The sequence below is a fragment of the Leucoraja erinacea genome, chromosome 4, assembly GCF_028641065.1.
Source record: "Leucoraja erinacea ecotype New England chromosome 4, Leri_hhj_1, whole genome shotgun sequence".
Classification (NCBI taxonomy): domain Eukaryota; kingdom Metazoa; phylum Chordata; class Chondrichthyes; order Rajiformes; family Rajidae; genus Leucoraja; species Leucoraja erinaceus.
The window spans coordinates 89271958-89290618 of NC_073380.1; the positions used below are offsets into that span (position 1 = coordinate 89271958).

The window sequence follows — 18661 nt, forward strand, 5'->3', positions numbered from 1 at the left end:
CCCCAATAGAGCAGCAGTTCCTCAGCACCGCACTGGAGCGCCATTCAATAGGTTACGGCTCTTGTGCTCTGACACTGGACTTGAACATCCAATTCTCTGATAGAGAGGTGAGAACGCCATCCATTGTGCCACACCTGACACCTGTACCTTGGTTTCCAGGTACATTGCTGGGATTCCCCACTACACCTGCTCATTCTAAGTAATTACATCTTTAAACATCTCTAAATAATACCCTCGAACACTTTGCCCATGAATAGTTCAGAACTTCCTGATTCTGATTTACTGCCTCTTTTAAAAACGGGTACTTCTGGCCTGTGGAAGCGTTGCTCATCCTGAGAAGATTGTTGAAAGGGTGACTCACACAATGTGCTTCCATTTAGGTTAGTTTAATTTTGTTTGGAGATATAGCGTGGACCAATGATCCCTGTACACTGGCACTGTCCTACACACTCGGGGCAATTTACAATCTTTACCAAAGCCAATTAACCTACAAACCTGCACGTCTTTGGAACGTGGGAGAAAACTAGAACCCGGGGAAAACCCATGTGGTTACGGGGAGAACATACAAACTGTGTACAGATCGCACCCGTAGTCAGGATTGAACCTGGGTCTCTGGTGCTGAAAGGTAGCGACTCTACCGCTGTGCCACCATGCCTCCACTTTCTTTCAGGACAAAGACCAAAAGCTGCACACCTAGCCGGGCAACTTGCTTCACGACTCCAAAACCTGTTTCCATGTCCATTCGATGTTGATATCACCTCTACATACTGTAACAGTTCTGCTAAATGACCAGCAACTTTAGTAGTGGGCTCTGACAGACATAGTAACCAATTAATTCCTCAAGCACATCTGACACTCTAGCCAAACCACTAAAAACCTAAGCAGCTTATGCTCGTCTTCTTGAGCTTACAACTTGTGATAACATGAGTGAGGTGGGCACAATGAGGATCACTGGAATCTTTAAGCTGTAAACCAACCTACCAATGTAATGGGAGACAAACTGTTTGTCACCAGACATGGATGCGTTTCTGCTTTTTTAACCTCTGAAAGTGACCAGTGAGAAAGGTGGGTGCGGGAAATTAAGTGTCATGTTTGTGGAAGGGTTGGCAGATGACAATAGATTCAGAAGAAGTTCCAGCTCGCCCAGGAATGGATGTTGGACAAGTGATTTGACAACAAAGACCTAATTGGACAGTGGAGAGAGATGGGAGTCAACCAGAAATGGTTATCATAGACTTTCACATCAGTCCACTGAGGGAAAGAGTATTTTAGTTTAGTTTAGTTTAGGTTAGAGACAGAGTGGAGCCAGACCCTTCACCCCACCGAGTCCACGACAATCACCCGTACACTAGTTCTATCCAACACACTGGGGACAATTTATAGAAGCCAATTACCCTACAAACCTGTACGTCTTTAGGATACGGGAAGAATCCGGACCACCCAGAGAAAATCTATGTGGTCACAGGGAGAATGTGTAATCTCCACACAGACAGCATCCATAGTCAGGATCAAACCCGGGGGTCTCTGATGCTGTAAGGTAGGACCTCTACCGCTACGTCACTGGGCCACCGATGGTGGACTAGGATGAGTAGCAGGAGTGCAAAGGAAACACCTAGGTTTTAACCTCACCAATAATGTATCGCAGTCGGAGGCCATGGAGTCAGACCACATTGTAAGACTAAAGAGTATAGAGTAAAGTTTAGATCCTTAGTGGGAAGCACTGAGTAGATGTCAAGACACTTCCATTAGTTGGAGAATCTTGAACAAGATTAGGGACAGTCAATTAAAACTGAGGTGCATTGAAACCCCTCCTTTCAGACTATGATGAATCTTTGCGATTCACTACCAGAGAGGATTGTGGAGCATTAGTCACTAGGAGTATTTAAAAAAGAAGCGAATAAACGTTTGAAACATCAGGGAATTGAGTGAAATGGGGAAATGGCACAATTAATTAAAGACAAAATTAAATTTAGGGCAGATCAGCCATGTTCATATTGAATGACAATGTGGCCTTGAGGGGCAGAATGGCCTACACATAATGTCATAAAACTGCAGGGCAGGGAAGCAGGCCATTCTGCCCAACTCCTCCATGCTGACTAGTGGGGACCCATCCGAGTTAATCCATTCTCCCAGCATTTGATTCATATCCCGCAGCAATTCAAGTGTTTATCTACACAATTCTTAAACGTTGTCAGTGACTCAGCTTCCAGCACTTTCTCAGGCTGTGCGTTGCAAGTTCTCACCATTCTCTGGGTGGAGAAGGTGCCCTCAGATCCTCTTGAATCCTCTTTCCCTTTACCCTACATCTATGACTCCTGCTCCTAGTTTCCTCAGCAGGCCATGCATGAGCATCTCTGGTAATGTGGGCACAGGCCTAATTCACAGGATTCAGTCAGAAATCAACCACATTAGTAGGCCTGAGGTCACCCACAGGCCAAACTCAGTATGATCAGCAGATGTCCTCCTCTGAAGGACATGAGTGAACCAGATGGATTTTTACAGCAATCCATTGGTTTCATGGTTACCATTATTATTTTGTTTCAATTCCAGGTTTTATTTAATTACTTGAATTTAAATTCCCCAGCTGCCGTGGCGAGATTCGAACTGACATCACCGGATCACTGGTCCAGAACCTTGGCGGCTAGTCCAGTAACTTGACCACCGCGCCACCACAGCAGTTAAATAAATTCAAACAGCTTTTATCCATGGTTACAATGGGCTGCAAGACGTTTAGGCTATAAATTTTAATCACCAGTTACACAGTAATCATTTCCAGGAAATTCTGTTACTTAAAGTCCCAGAATACAATAATATATTATTTTACTTTGAATTATTTTTCTTCAGGATTGAGGGCTTGATTTTGCTCAGTAAGGATTAAAAAAAAGTTGACAAGAAATAAAAATCTTCAAGTTGAAGCATCTCAATTCAAGCTGGTGTGAACGTTATCAATTGATCTAGGAATTAACGGACTTGGCAGGAATGCTTGACAAACAAATGCTCTCATGAATAATACATATTAATAATAACCATAATTAATGGGGTCTGGAAGGACCGCAGGTATTTCCATCACCTTAGGCTGAAAGAACTGCACATAAGCTACGGGATGGTTCATTGAACCAGGTAATGGATAAGGTCTCCAACAGCAAGAAATCACCATGCAAAATGATCATGATTATTCATATGGCATGATAAAGCGCTAATTAAAAGCGTAAAAATGTTATCGATTGGCAAGACGTTTTAATGCTATGTGTGCCTCGCTGTTTGGCAACATGCACCTCTTGCCCTTCCCCAAATTTATTCCACACTCTTCTTGAAAACAACAAGCCTGCTCGGTAGATCGTCTATCCATGATTCATTTACAATAATAATAATAATTATTATCTTATTTATATAGCACATTTTTAGTCAACTTGCATTGACCCCAAAGTGCTTCACATAATTACATTACATTTACACACAGGCAAAGGTGGGTGAAGTGTCTTGCCCCAAGGACACAACGACAGTATGCACTCCACGCGGGATTCGAACCGGCTACCTTCAGCCGAACACTTAGCCCATTGTGCCATCTGTCGTACAAGTGTTGCACTCAAGGTTGGCACTAATTTCCCATCCCCAGTTACCCTTGCAAGTTCTGCTCCTAATCGTGCTCATTCTGCAATGTAAATATATTGTTGGTCCTTCATCATCACTTGGTCAACTTCCCAGAGCACTCCGGTCAACAGCATCATGGGAGCACATTCTCCAGAAGCACCACAACAGTGGAAGAATACATTTCACAGTGCCATTGAAGTGGGTTCAATCCTAACCTCAGATATTGTCTGTGTGGAGTTTGCACATTATCACTGTGATGATGTGGGTTTCCTCCAGGTGCTCCAGTTCCTCCTTCATCCCAATCGGCCTCTGTAAATTGCACCTCGTGTGTAGAATGTGATTATCTGATAGAAACATAGAAAATAGGTGCAGGAGTAGGCCATTCGGACCTTAGAGCCATTCAATATGATCATGGCTGATCATCCAATTCAGTATCCTGTACCAGCCTTCTCTCTATACCCCCCGATACCTTTAGCCACATCTAACTCCCTCTTAAATATAGCCAATGAACTGGCCTCAACTACCTTCTGTGGCAGAGAATTCCAGAGATTCACCACTCTCTGTGTGAAAAATGTTTTTCTCATCTCGGTCCTAAAAGATTTCCCCCTTATCCTTAAACTGTGACCCCTTGTTCACCCCGATATGGTTATATGATTATGAAATTATGTGGCTGTGAAAGTGTGATAGCATAGATCTAGTGTGAATGGACCATCGATGGTTAGTATGTATTCAGTAGGCCAAATGGCCTGTTTCTTTCCTCTATCTTTCAAGCAATCAATGAAAAACAAATTGGTGCCCCTCTTAATGCTCCTTGAGAAATCAAAAGCAGATTCAACGGTTACTTGAATTTTATGTTTCATGAAGTAATCTGAAAGGAGTCCAGATCAAAATAGACTTGTTGAGAAAAAAATGTTGGATTCACTCAGGCACTCTTGTAACATCTGTGGCGAAAGAGGTAGAGCTAGTGTATAGAGCTAGTGTATAGAGCTAGTGTATAGAGCTAGTGTATAGAGCTAGTGTATGAGGTGCTTGAGCTATGTTTTTAATGTCAAAAACAATTATGGCAGTATTTCAGGACCATAAATTAAAGTTAAAAAAGTATCCATTTACTAGTGCCTCCTTCATCCCCCACAACAACCCAAAGTGATTCACAGCCAATTGTTCAAGCGTTTTTGATAGCAACATTGTATTGTATTGTATTGTATTGTATTGTATTGTATTCAAATTTATTGTCATTGTCTCAATTTGAGACAACAAAATGAATTTCCCTTACAGGCAGTATCATAAAAAAAAAAATCATAAAAAAAATAATAAATAATAAATAAATAATAAACATATTAAAAATAAAATTGAAATTGAATTTTAAAAAAAGCACAAACACAGAAAGTCCACGACACAACATAACATAAATGGCACCAAGGTGAGGATGGCACCATAGTCCAGCCAGCCTCCCCTCCGCATGCAACATGCAACTTAATTTAGTTCAACAAAGAAATGTGAAGTGTGGTCACTGTTGTAATGTTGCAATATCAAGTCCCCACAAACAAAAAATTCAATTGACAAGATAGTTTGAATTTAATAAAGTTTAGTTGAGAAAATATTTTGGCCAAATATTGGGAGGAAGTCTCCTCCTTTTCTTCAATAGGATGCAGTAGCATATTTTAAAAGCACCTCAGAGAGCTTTCATTTGATATACAACTCTCTGACAATTTGACACTCCCTTTGTTCTGCAACAGGGTGTCTGCCTGGATATTAAACGTTTCTTTAACACTCTCCCTAGAGCCAGCATGTGGGAAATTTGACTTTGTGACCGAGATTCACTTCTGCCCTTGGGTGCTACCATCACAGAGTTTACCCATTCTCCCTGTGACTATATGGATTTCACCTGGGTGCACTGGTTTCCTCTCACATCCCAAAGACTTGCTGGTAAGTATACCGACTGGTGTAAATTGTCCACAGATGTTAATGGCAAAAGGAATCAGAAAAAGGAAGTTGAAGAACATGCACTAGAGAAAATAGGTTACAGGATTACCGAGAGATGAGGAGGGATGGAATGGGATTGAGAGCGAGCATGGAATTTTTGCCTCCTTCTGTATTATTATCTGGAGAAAACGTAATAGAAGATGTGTGGGTGCAGAATTATGGCAAGTTATCAAACACAGAACTCCGAGCCCCCTGCAACTCTTCAACACTGACAAACATTGACCATTGCTGATGTTAATCCTGGCTAAATCGGAGCAGCCATGGCTTTAAAATTGAGAAAGGTTTGTGTGCTGCTAGGTCGTTTTGGTCATTAAATGTGCTTCTGTAAAACTAAGACAAGCTGCTTAATGGTGCCAGCATGTCTGTGGCCTAGATAAGTGCTGCAGAGGAAGGATGGGGCATCTGCAGAGTTCTTACAATAAGGTGGAAACTGATTGGGTCAATGCAAACTGAGTGTACATAGTATATATAATCTTGTTAATTGTTGATTGGTTGGTTGAAATGTTAAGCCTTGGAGGAACTGTTTGAATCCCAGGGCACATGTTGCACTATTCATCTGTGTTGGCTTCCTTCTTGAAGCTTCTTTTGAATACAATGTATATAAGATTATGTTATTGGGTTAGGGAACTGTCAATTATGTACTGTTATTATCAATATGTTTGATTGGTTTATAGCGAGACCACCCCCATCTGGTTCGGCCCCACAAGGTTCGACGACCTATAAAAGGTAGCCCCTACGAGGTCCTGTGTCGATCTTCTGGAAGAACGCTTGGGACTACGTGACCTTTTGGAGTGTCTGTCTCTGCTTGCACGAGGCTGGAAGGGCTTGGCCAAGAAGATACAAGGATCGAATCCACGGTGGTTAGGTATTGTATAGGGGAATTTGTGTTGTGTTATCCAAAACAAAGTTTAGTTGCTCAACTGTTTAAGAAGGAACTGCAGATGCTGGAAAATCAAAGGTACGCATAAATGCTGGAGAAACTCAACGGGTGCAGCAGCATCTATGGAGCATTTTGTGTACCTTAGTTGCTCAAGTGCTTGATTCAGTATTTTATTGACTGAAACTAGACTGTGGGGGAGCTTAGAATGAGATATTTACACTACAACTTATGTATTTCAAACAACTCTGCTGGAAAGAAGTTCATGGGTATTGGTGGACGTTGAGGTTGGGGTTGGAGCTTCCTAGTTCACAAGCCAAAGGATCAAGACATCAGCATTTGGACATTAAAGAAGAAAACATAATCTGCCAGACGGGTTGGAATATGGGAAATGGTCCAAAGATTTTGCATCCTGCTTAAAATGTGTTCCAATTTGTGGACTGTGTGGAGAAGGAAAAGGGGACTTAATCTCACCTGCTTTGTATAGTTTTTTTTAGTTTTGTTTTTAGTTTAGTTTTAGATTAAAGATACAGCGCAGAAACTAGCCCTTCGGCCCACCAGCGATACCACTACACTTCACTATCCAACACACTGTGGACAATTTACAATTTTTTACAAGTAAAGTCAAATTAACCTACAAACCTCTACGTCTTTGCGGTGTGGGAGAAAAGCACCCGGAGATAAACGACGCGGTCACGGGAGAACGTACAAACTCTGTACAGACACACCCGTAGTCAGGATTGAACCCGGGTATTTGGCACTGTAAGGCAACAAAAACATGGTGCCGCCCTACTGAGAGAAATCTGAGGTTATCCCCACACATCCCTCAGCTTTCCTCATTAGGCCCAATTAGACACTCAACCAGCTGAGATATGGCAGGTATTCCATTCAGGAATTGGCATTAGTCCTCTGAATGCACTCACAAGAATAACTAAATCCAGATGACTTCCTCTGAAACGTCCAAATCTAAGTGTGGTACAGACTTTGGCCTTGCATGAATAGAATCATCCTGGTTGCACCTGCAGAGATCTGCATTTACATGGTGCAGATAATGTTACAAAACATCCTAAAGCTTTTCATAAGAGTATTACCAACAAAAAAAATATACACTGAATCACAGAGGAGCACCATTCAGGACATTGTCTCCATTCCAACTGAAAAATAACCTTACCCTCATCCCACCTTCCAGTAACAGTCTAGCACATTTACATGCAACAAAGCTCTTCTAAACTGTGGGAGGAGGATTTCAGCCCTTTCAGGTCCAGAGTTTCAGACTCCCATCACTCTTTGTATGAAAATACTTATCCTTCTCTTGGCTTTCTAATTCTTCTACCCATTGCAATGAGTCAATACTCCCAGCTTTTCCTCAGCTGTGAAAAATAACCCTCCTACTTACACTTATTTAGCCCCAGATGCATTGTATACACAGCAATTAAGGCTCATCTCAACCTCTGCTGTTCCAAAGAATATAACCAGAGTTTATCCAGTCTTTCCTAATAACTACAATTTTCCAATTTTCCAATGCTGGCAGCATCCTCATAAAACTCCCCTGCATCCTTGCCAGTGCAATTACATCCCTCCAGTAATGTAGTCCTCAAGTTGTAACCTGACAAGTCGGGACGCAGTTCTGCTATAATCTCTCGGCTCTTGTAGCCAATGTCTTGGGTAATAAGGGAAAGCAACCATCTTCCTTTATAAGCATCTTCGTCTGCATGACTGGTCAGATCATCTGTACGCTTCTGAAGTCAAAATGCTTTCCTTCTTCACACCAACCACATAGTCAATGATACTAGAACAGATAGAATTGAATCTGTTTCTTAAAACAGATGATCAAGAGAATCACTGACAATGGTAAATTGGTTGTTGCATTTCCACTGCTTTTCTATTATGGTGTCCCCCTCTCTCCCATTACACATCATTAGTTGGCAATCCCTTCACTGTTGCTTGTTGAAATGCAACCGCTTTGCTGGTAGAATCACCCACTGTTAACACTAATCTCTGCTGCAGAGATTGGAGCCACTGCTTCACAGTGCAGGAGTCCCAGGTTTGATCCTGACCTCGGGTGCTGTCTGAGTGTGTATGTTTTCTTTGTGACCATGTAAGTTTCCTCCAGGGTGCTCCAGTTTGCCCCCACATCCCAAAGACGTACGGGTTTGTAGGTTAATTCAACACTGTAAATTGCCCTTAGTGTATAGAGAGTGGATGAGAAAGTGGAATAACATAGAACTAGATAGTCGGCATGGACTCAGTGCTTCCATTCTACATCTCTAAACTGAACCTGACACTGAGATCTGGGAGAAACCACAGGCAAAATGCAACATAAGGAGAAGCAATAAAGACTCTTTTATCCCAACTCCCTACTTAAGATCTCAAGGCCAGGAAAGCTGTCAGACCTCATCTATAACTGATAGGTATTGACAAACACTTTTCCAGCAGACACTCCCTAACCTGAGATCTTTAAGTAGCTTTCAAGTACTGTGGTTATACAGATCTACTGGAATTAAAGAGGGCCTGGTGAGACCGCAACTGGAATATTGCATGTAAGCCTGGTCTCCCAAACTGAGTAAGGATATACTTACCATGGAGTGCTTGCCCTGAAACTTCTTGCAAATGAGATGGCAGTTTTTTTTCTGAGGATGGTTGAAGCAGATGATAAGAGGGCTGAGACAAGACAAAATTTTACTTCGGAGTCACGTGAGTTACTTCGTGAAGAACCCGCTTCCACGCATGCGTGTCATATCGCTACACGCATTGCAACGAGTCACACAGAGGGGAACGTCGTTCCCCAAGCGGGAGAATTTGAAAGTCGGGAACAGCAGGTAAGAGACTCTGCGTTCCTTTTTTCTACTTACCTTTTAGGTGGCTGCGGAAAGCTGGCGGGGGAGACCCGTGGAGTGCGAGCAGCCGGCAGCAGCAACGGCACGAGTTTCCCTGGAGGGGAACAACCTGTGCCCGACTTTGCTCCCGCACCGGCAAAATTCACTTCTCGGCCGGGCGGGAAGCAAAGCAAAGCAAAGAGGTCCCGTATGCCAGTCTCAAGCGAGACTGGCTTGGAGCAGTCGCTAGCGGCCAGCGCGGAGGCAGCAGGACAGAGAGCAGGGACCAGCGCTGTAAGTACCTGGGGTACACAGCAGGGCTGCAAACGCTCAGCGAGTGCAGCGGCACTAATGGAGCTAGGAACTGGACGTCCGGGCCGAAAACCTTCTTCAAAAGGTAAGCACCGGGGTTGGTCCAAGGGGTCCCTAGGTACAGCCGGGTTTTACCGGCTGCGGAACTGCCGCGAAGGACCAGGGCCGTGAACTCCGGGGTCGGTCCGAGCGGCTCAAACCCAACACACAGGGAACGACATGGGAGCACTCCGGAGCCGACACAGCCCCAAAGACCGACGCTACATGGGCCTGGGGCTGTGGAACAGGTAGGAGAATTCCTTACCTTTCTTATTCTTTCCAGGAAGGCTGACGAGCTGCCGTTTCTACAGCAGCAGTCAGCCAGCAACGGAAGTCGGCACCACTGTCTCCCAGAACGGGAGCGAGTGCCAACTTCACCCCATACGGGGTGAAGGGAAAAACTGAGCCAACAACCCACAAAACAGTGGGTTGTATTAGGGCTTTGGCACTTTTAAAATTAACGGAGAAGGACCAGCCCCTTAAACACCGGGGTCGGTCCGAGCGGTTCAAACCCGACACGCAGGGAACAACGGAGAATGAAAAGTCGGGAACAGCAGGTAGGAGACTCTGCGTTTCCTTCCACTTACCTTTAGGTGCAGACATGGACTGGGTCCATGTAAGGTGCTGGCAGCGGCAGGAGCACTGGCAGTGGCAGGAGCAGGCAGCAGGGCAGGAGCGGCAGCGGCAGGAGCGGCAGCGGCAGGAGCGGCAGCGGCAGGAGCGGCAGCGGCAGCCGGCAGCGGTAGGAGCAACATGGGCACATCGATTCCCGGAGGGGGAAAACATCTGTGCCCAACTTCGCTCCAGCACGGTGAGAAAATTCATTTCTCAGCAGCAGCAGTAACGGCCAGCGCCGAGGCCAAGGACTTTGCAGTGCAGTTGACTGGCTGCAATCTACCACAAGGGACCAGTAATGTGAGTACCAGGGTCGGTCCCAGCGGGGTTTTAGTTACAGTAATCGCTTCTCGGCCTTTTGGCTAAGATCAAGTGTAGTATCTGTTCTTATCAGTTTAATATCTGATACGTTCCTTATCTAGGGACCATATATTAAATAAAAACTATAGTAGCTGTTATTATCAGTTTAATGTCTTATATGTCCCTTATCTAAGGACAATATAAGTAAGAGTGCCCAGAATTGAGGGCATTAGAGTGGGGTTGACCGGCTGCAACGACCACAAGGGACCAGTACCGTCAGTACGGGGGTCGGTCCCAGGGGTCTAAGATAAAGGAGCAGCCAGGAGTACTGAGAGCGTTGGAGCCGGGTTAAAGGAATAGATGGAAGCAGCTGTGCCAGTTATCCTCCACACCGGCCATATCCACTCCACGGAAGGAAGGACAAAACTGGAGAAGGAGGACCGTGGAACAGCGGACAGCCAGCAGCAGCCAGCGGCACTTGGAGCATCCGTAGTGGGATCAGCTGTGCCCGATGTCGGCCCCGCACCGGCCAGATCCATGTGACCGAGCGGTAAGGCTAGACACAAATCAAACAAGGTAGTGGACTCAGAAGGGTCCGACTTTGCATAAAACCGCTGGCAACCAGCGCCCGAGAGGGCTGGAGCGGGAAGAAGCGGTGTATGGAGCCTTGCTCCAACGTGATAAACCCACAGCAGTACCTCTTTGAGGGCTGCACAATGCTTCTACCCCATCAGAGGGGAGCACTGTGGGTCAGTTCTGGGTTGACTTGCAAGAGGGGTCCGCAGAACAAAAGACAAGTGGGCAGCAGTTAAGCCCCACATGGGTACCCCGTGTGGGACCCTAGAGATCTCTAACTCTATAAAAAAGAGTAGGCAGGACCCTGATGGGCCAGAGCCTGGTAATACAGCGTCCCATTATCCTAACACAGCAGGGACTCTGCTGGACATGGTGGCTGATTACTTTAACCAAGTCAAACATGGGTAGACTTGGATCCAGGATGGCAATAGTATTACTATATGTCTGGCCACAAACGCCAACAAGAAATATTTACAGACACTGGCCAGACATCTGCCACCTGGCAACGGCGAGGCATTACAGGTGCCCAGTGTAAACCAATGCATTTGGCAGCATATGGACGAACATCAGGAACCAGGACCTCAAGATCCAGAGAACCTTAAAGGGATTGACGGAAGGCATCATAGCATACACCAGCACCCTGGACCAAACGTAGGTAACCAAAGACCATCAAGACGCACTAGATCTGTTTAGTAATATGCAATATGACCTGAACTACACATGGAAGGCGGCCATTCAGCCAGCACTGGGACCCCAAAAATGCTACCATTTGCAAACAAAGAACCGTGTGTGGACTAAGCCAAGACACTGGGGCTCATCAAGGCCAGCGCAAGGGCCTATTTTGGAGCATGATACCAGCCACAGGCAAGGCCATAAAAAATGTGGCTCATACCAGTAGCAGTGTCAGAAATCAATATAACCTGCAGGATCCGTTTTAGGGTATGGCCAGGGCGGCCACCCTGGAAGATGCGGAAGCCTCAACCACCCACAAACCCTGAACAAGAAATATTAAACCAGAACCTTATTTTCAAAAAACCAAGGAAATAACAAAACCACCGGTAACCATGGAGGTAGGTGGGTGGGGTTTCTTCTGTTAAAATAGGGACCTACGAGGGTAGGGGAGGTTGCAACACTACAGTTATGTATGGTATATAATCACTACAGATTCATATAATCTCAGCAGTATTCAGGGTTATCTGATAGGGTTTACTCATCCCAATAACCACAGTACAACATACACCAGAAGGGCATTTTGTCCTTACATAAGCCAAACAATCTAAAACCCACATGGTGCTACAAAAATTGTACACAAAAGGTGGGTTTGAGCATACTTTTTCATGGAACATTAGAATTGTATCAAACATATTTATTAAAAATAAAATAGAGTAGGGTTGCAGGATTATCATTGTTTTTAACCCTAAACACATTTGGTCTAGATATTCATTTTAAGATGCTCTTATTATTGATAAAGACTTGGTGTCAGTTGTGGGTTTCTATATGGCAGGCATTGACTCAATAGAGGAACTTTGGCAATATAGAGCAACAACCTCGACCAAAAGGCCAAGAACATTCTGGCCGTATTGGAATTTTAACAAGCCTCCATTATGATAATCGATGGAGCTACAGTGCCATCAATAGTGCCACAAGTGCACTCTCCAATTACCTATCACAAGGAACGGAGCGGCACGCGGTGGGAACGCACCCCTGGTAAGCAAACCAGGTACTCCGAAAGCTGGGACGTGGGTGTCGTTTTCTCAACATGCTGAGGAGCTTGTAGCTCATACAGCGTTGTCACCTCAGTAACAGACCAGGAAGATGGTTATGCTCATGGTGTGATTTACCGCACAACAAGTCCAGCCATTAAGCAAACTGAGCCTGCACTCCCTGATCATCTCACCGAGAAACTGGTGTTGTCATACAGGATTTAATAAAAGAAAACAGATCGGGTTCCTCGGGTCTAGGGTTTGATTTTATGGTACACCCATATGGCAAACGACTGTATATAACAAGACACATCTAACAATACATAGAATATACTCAGAACATTCGAGGTCAGAGTATGGAGTGGTTTATCTCTTACAAGAAACTGCATGAAAGGGTCACGACTCAAACTATATCAAGGTGGCTCAAATAGGTCCTAAAAATGGCAGGAATAGACACTAATGTTTTAACTCTCATTCCACCAGGACTGCAGCAACATCCGCAGCAATATTGTACAGGTACCCACAGACCAAATCCTCAGAATGGCAGGATGGTCATTTAAAAAAGGGTTTTTCCACAGGTTGTATAATAAACCAGTTATTTTTTGGAGCCATCATTGTATTAAGAAAACATTTTATGTTCAACAAAATAATTTGCCCGAAAGGTTACAGGGTTATGATTCTCAAATTTAAAAAAAAATGTTATATATTTTTTCGTTATACCACACAACTCTTTGTATAATTGTGTTTTAAAATTACTAACGATGCTCTCTCCCAATACCCAAGGCAGTTGTGAAGCATGGACTCGTTCCACGGCATGAGGTCACAGAGCTTTGAAATCTTCACGAAGTCACTCACGTGACTCCGAAGTAAAATAGTAAGATTAAACGAGAACTTACCAGTTTGAAGTTTGATCTGTATTTTATGAGGAGTTACGATGAGGGATTTCGTGCCCTCCGCTCCCACCCTCTTATGATCATATCAAAAACTGGTATCTCTTTGATAATCTTACTATGTTAGATCATTATAGGTTCTGTGACCTCACACCGCTGCTTTGAAGAATGACACGCATGCGTGGAAGCGGGTTCTTCACGAAATCCCTCATCGTAACTCCTCATAAAATACAGATCAAACTTCAAACTGGTAAGTTCTCGTTTAATCTTACTATCTTTCATGATAAGAGGGCTAATACGAGATAAAATCTTTTAATTCAGAGGGATTTTCTTTCCCATATCACAACGTATGCTCGCTCAGTCACTGAATATATTCTGACGAAGGAACATGGATGTGGAACATCAGCATTCACAAAGAAGCTGCCTGTCCTGCTGAGTGAACATGTGCTGTTATTATTACAGATTTCCAGCATCTGCAGTGTTTTGCTCTTACAAGGGTTTGGGGTGGCACGGTGGCTCAGCGGTAGAGTTGCTGCCTTTCAGCATCCGTGACCCGAGTTTCATCCTGACCACTGGTGTTGTTTGTATGGAGTTTGTACGTTCTCCCTGTGATCGAATGGGTTTTTCCCAGCTGCTCCGGTTTCCTACTACTCTCCAAAGACTTGCAGGTTTGTAGGTTAATTGGCTTCAGTAAAACATTTAAATTGTTCCTAGGGTGTAATGTGTGTTAGTGTAATGGGGATCATTGGTCAGCACTGACTCGGTAGCCGAAGGGCCTGTTTTTGCATTGTATCTCTAAACTAAACTAAACTAAACGAAATGTATCTTAAGACTCCTTTAGCAACAGGATATTTGGTTTAGTTTAGTTTAGTTTAGTTTACAGATACAGCGCGGAAACAGCCCTTTGGCCCACCAGGTCCATGCCGACCAGCGATCCCCGCACACCAACACTATCCTACACCCACTAGTTACAATTTTTACATTTACCAAGCCAATTGACCTACACCGCTGTACGTCTATGGAGTGTGCAAGGAAACTGAAGATATAACCATATAACCATATAACCATATAACAATTACAGCACGGAAACAGGCCATCTCGACCCTTCTAGTCCGTGCCGAACACGTATTCTCTCCTAGTCCCATATGCCTGCGCTCAGACCATAACCCTCCATTCCTTTCCCGTCCATATAACTATCCAATTTATTTTTAAATGATAAAAACGAACCTGCCTCCACCACCTTCACTGGAAGCTCATTCCACACAGCCACCACTCTCTGAGTAAAGAAGTTCCCCCTCATGTTACCCTAAACTTCTGTCCCTTAATTCTCAAGTCATGTCCCCTTGTTTGAATCTTCCCTACTCTCAGTGGGAAAAGCTTATCCACGTCAACTCTGTCTATCCCTCTCATTATTTTAAAGACCTCTATCAAGTCCCCCCTTAACCTTCTGCGCTCCAAAGAATAAAGCCCTAACTTGTTCAACCTTTCTCTATAACTTAGTTGCTGAAACCCAGGCAACATTCTAGTAAATCTCCTCTGTACTCTCTCTATTTTGTTGACATCCTTCCTATAATTAGGCGACCAAAAGTGTACACCATACTCCAGAATTGGCCTCACCAATGCCTTGTACAATTTTAACATTACATCCCAACTTCTATACTCAATGCTCTGATTTATAAAGGCCAGCACACCAAAAGCTTTCTTTACCACCCTATCTACATGAGATTCCACTTTCAGGGAACTGTGCACAGTTATTCCCAGATCCCTCTGTTCACCTGCATTCTTCAATTCCCTACCATTTACCATGCACGTCCTATTTTGATTTGTCCTGCCAAGATGTAGCACCTCACACTTATCAATTAAACTCCATCTGCCATCTTTCAGCCCACTCTTCCAACTGGCATACATCTCTCTGTAGACTTTGAAAAGCTACTTCATTATCCACAACCCCACCTATCTTAGTATCATCTGCATACTTACTAATCCAATTTACCACACCATCATCCAGATCATTGATGTACATGACAAACAACAGTGGACCCAACACAGATCCCTGTGGCACCCTACTGGTCACTGGCCTCCAACCTGACAAACAACCATCCACCATTACTCTCTCGCATCTCCCATTCGGCCACTGTTGAATCCATCTTGTTACTCCACCATTAATACCCAACCATTGAACCTTCTTAACCAACCTTCCGTGAGGAACCTGGTCAAAGGCCTTACTGAAGTCCATATATACAACATCCACTACTTTACCCTCACCAATTTCCCGAGTAACCTCTTCAAAAAATTCAAGAAGATTAGTCAAACATGACCTTCCAGGAACAAATCCAAGTTGACTGTTCCTAATCAGACCCTGTTTATTCAGATGCTTATATATATTATCTCTAATTTTCCTTTCCATTAATTTGCCCACCACTGACGTCAAACTAACAGGTCTATAATTGCTAGGTTTACTCTTAGACCCCTTTTTAAACAATGGAACAACATGCGCAGTACGCCAATCCTCCGGCACTATTCCCATTTCTAATGACATTTGAAATATTTCTGTCATAGCCCCTGCTATTTCTACACTAACTTCCCTCAATGTCCTAGGGAATATCCTGTCCGGACCTGGAGACTTATCCACTTTTATATTTCTCAAAAGTGTCAGTACTTCCTCTTCTTTGATCCTCATAGTTTCCATAGCTACTCTACTTGTTTCCCTTACCTCACATAATTCAATATCCTTCTCCTTGGTGAATACCGAAGAAAATAAATTGTTCAATATCTCCCCCATCTCTTTTGGCTTTGCAGATAGCTGTCCACTCTGACTCTCTAATGGACCAACTTTATCCCTCGTTATCCTTTTGCTATTAATATATCTGTAGAAACCATTTGAATTTACTTTCACCTTACTTGCCAAAGCAACCTCATATCTTCTTTTAGCTTTTCTAATTTCTTTCTTAAGATTCTTTTTACATTCTTTATGCTCCTCAAGCACCTCATTTACTCCATGCTGCCTATAATTATTGTAGATCTCTCTATTTTTCCGAACCAAGTGTCCAATTTCCCTTGAAAACCATGGCTCTTTCCAATCTCGGAGAAAATTCTCGCAGATCACCGAGAGAACATACAAACACCATACAGACAGCACCCGTAGTCAGGATCGAACCTGGGTTTCCGGCGCTGCATTCGCTGTAAGGCAGTAACTTCACCGCTGCGCCACCGTGACCACCCAATTTGTCTTGGAATTGGATTTTTCAATAATGTTTTGGTTTTTTGCACAATATTTTTCTTTATACATTTTTGCAGAATGTGCCTGTCATTTTGTGCATCATTTATGATTTATCTGAGTGTGTTATCTGAGTTTACATGCCTGTGATGCTGCTGCATGCATGATTATCATTACACCTGTACCTCACCGTACAGGTGTAATGACAATAAGCTTGACTTGATTTGCCCTGAAACATTTCCAAGCTTGAGAACTAAAGGAAGTTTGCAATCAGTGGGACGATGAATCTCAACTGAGAGACCATTAATGATATTAGTGAAACAATCCCACAAGACAAATAATACTCTTATACAGACGTACTAATTAATTAATGTACATGTAATGCCCTAATCTGAGGAAGGACATTCTTGCCATAGAGGGTGTACAGAGAAGGTTCACCAGACTGATTCCTGGGATGTCAGGACTTTCATATGATGAAAGATTGGATAGACTCGGCTTGTACTTGCTAGAATTTAGAAGATTAAGGGGGGATCTTATAGAAATGTACAAAATTCTTAAGGGGTTGGACAAGCTAGATGCAGGAAGATTGTTCCCGATGTTGGGGAAGTCCAGAACAAGGGGTTACAGTTTAAGGATTAAGGGGAAATCTCTTAGGACTGAGATGAGAAAACCATTTTTTACTCAGAGAGTGGTGAATCTCTGGAATTCTCTGCCACAGAATGTAGTTGAGGCCAGTTCATCGGCTATATTTAAGAGGGAGTTAGATGCAGCCCTTTTGGCTAAAGGGGTCAGGGGGTATGGAGAGAAGGCCGGTACAGGATACTGAGTTGGATGATCAGCCATGATCATATTGAATGGCAGTGCAGGCTCGAAGGGCCAAATGGCCTACTCCTGCACCTATTTTCTATGTTTCTATGTTTTTTTACGCATATCTATGAATTCAATGAAAAAATAAAATTTGAAAAGGTAATATACCTTTAAATCTAGCATCTGGCAAACTAAATACAAAACTAAATGTTGACTAATTATACGGTTAATAACAAAGAAACACCACACAGATGACAGATGAGGTCAGGATTGAACCTGGGTTGTTGGAGTTGTGAGGCAGCAGCTCTACCAACTGTACCACTGTGTGATAGAAAATGAGATTCAAAGACTCTCTGAGAACATCCCTGAAGAGTTTCAACATTAATTTTAGTTAATTCCAAAGAAGAAGAAATATTCCAAGGGGAGTAAGTGGTGACCGTGGCTGACAAGGGAAGTCAGGGTCAGTATAAAAATAATAGAGAAGAAGTACAATGTAGCAAAGCTGAGCAGCAAAGCTGAGCGAGAAGCCAGAGGATTGGGTAACGTTTTAAAGAGCAACAGAATATAACTAAAAAGACAATACGGGGAGAAAAGATGAGGTACAAAGGTAATCTAGCCAAGAATATAAAGGAGGATAGTAAAAGCTTCTTTAGGTATGTGAAGAGGAATCCAAAATAGTTAAGACCAAAGTTGGACCCTTGAAGACTGAAAAAGGTGAATTTATTATGAGGAACAAGGAAATGGCAGATGAGTTGAACAGATACTTTGGATCTGTCTTCACTAAGGAGGACACAAACAATCTTCCTGATATAGTAGTGGTCAGTGGATCTGAGGTGACAGAGAAACTGAAGGAAATCCGCATTAGACAGGAAATGCTGTTGGATAGACTGATGGGACTGAAGACTGATAAATCCCCAGGGCCTGATGGTCTGCAT

The 18661-nt window shown here is 43.5% G+C and overlaps 1 pseudogene; it reads left to right on the forward strand.

Annotated features, from left to right (window-relative positions):
- The first annotated feature begins 10575 nt into the window (after positions 1-10575).
- Positions 10576-10681, forward strand: LOC129696787 (U2 spliceosomal RNA; annotated as a pseudogene).
- Positions 10682-18661: the final 7980 nt, after the last annotated feature.